Source organism: Echinops telfairi, unplaced genomic scaffold (genome assembly GCF_000313985.2).
Source record: "Echinops telfairi isolate 266 unplaced genomic scaffold, ASM31398v2 ScPeMD7_7469;HRSCAF=8507_1, whole genome shotgun sequence".
NCBI classification, from domain to species: domain Eukaryota; kingdom Metazoa; phylum Chordata; class Mammalia; order Afrosoricida; family Tenrecidae; genus Echinops; species Echinops telfairi.
In genome coordinates this window covers 131539240-131540355 of record NW_022111373.1, presented here as the reverse complement: position 1 = coordinate 131540355, position 1116 = coordinate 131539240, and positions in this window count along the sequence as shown.

Genomic DNA, 1116 nt, shown 5'->3' with positions numbered 1-1116 from the left:
AAAAAAAATATGTGCTGAAAAACTTGGCTTATACTCAAGTATATACGGTAACTAAATAAATACATAACTTTATTGACCCTGATGGACAGGGTAGAACTTCCCAGTGAATTTCAATGACTGTAACTCTTTGGGGGCATATTTTTAATGCAGTTTTTGTGGTAAAATTAGGTGCCTCGGCAGTATGGCTGGTGGGTACTAATGGTTGACCTTGCAGATAGTAGCTCAACTAGCAACCTGAACTTATATATGAACTATTGCTGGTTTGCTCCACCATCTGTCCAAGGCTTTCTTTTAGCTGCTCATATTGAACACCTCCTTCAACTTTTCTCACAGATGTACTTAATTTGATTTCTGTGAATGCCATCTGGAGGTCATGTGTATAGTAGCTTTTTGTGTTGTTGGAAAAGGTATTTCCTGTAAACAATGTATTGCTATTGAAGAATTTGATCTTGAATCTCCAAATTCATTTCTGTCACCAGGATTAAAACCATATTTTCCAACTACTGTGAGCCTAGCACTGTAGTGTTTATGAGTTGGGCTGCGATCCATAGGTCTGGAGTTCAAAACCACCAGGGCCTCCAAGGGAGAAAGTCTGGCCTTTCTACTCCCATAAACAGTTACAGCCTCAAAAACCCAGAAGGGTTTACAATGGGTCAGAATGGACTCGATGGTGGTGAGTTTGATTTTTGGTTTTTGTTCCTTTCTCTTTGTTTCCAACTTTTACCTTCAACAGCCAATAATTAACAAGCAATTCATTTTGATTGCAATTGGCCCAAAATTAGCAATTTCCGACTGAAGATATTGGTAGAATTCTTCCATATTCCTATCACTAACTTTAGTTGTTGGTACATAAATTTGAATAACAGTTTTATTTATTGTATTTCTTTGTCTGCTGATAGATATTATCCTATCACAGACAGCTTTGTACATCCAGATAGATTTTGAAAAATCTTGCTGGATCTTGAAATTCCCTTTTTGTAGAAGAATGCAATGCCTTTCCTCTTGATTATATCATTACCAGCACAGTAAAGCATATGATTCTCTGATTCAAAAGAGCCAGTACCAGTCTAATTCAGATCACTAGGGCCTAGAATGAAGATATTTTTATGTTTGATT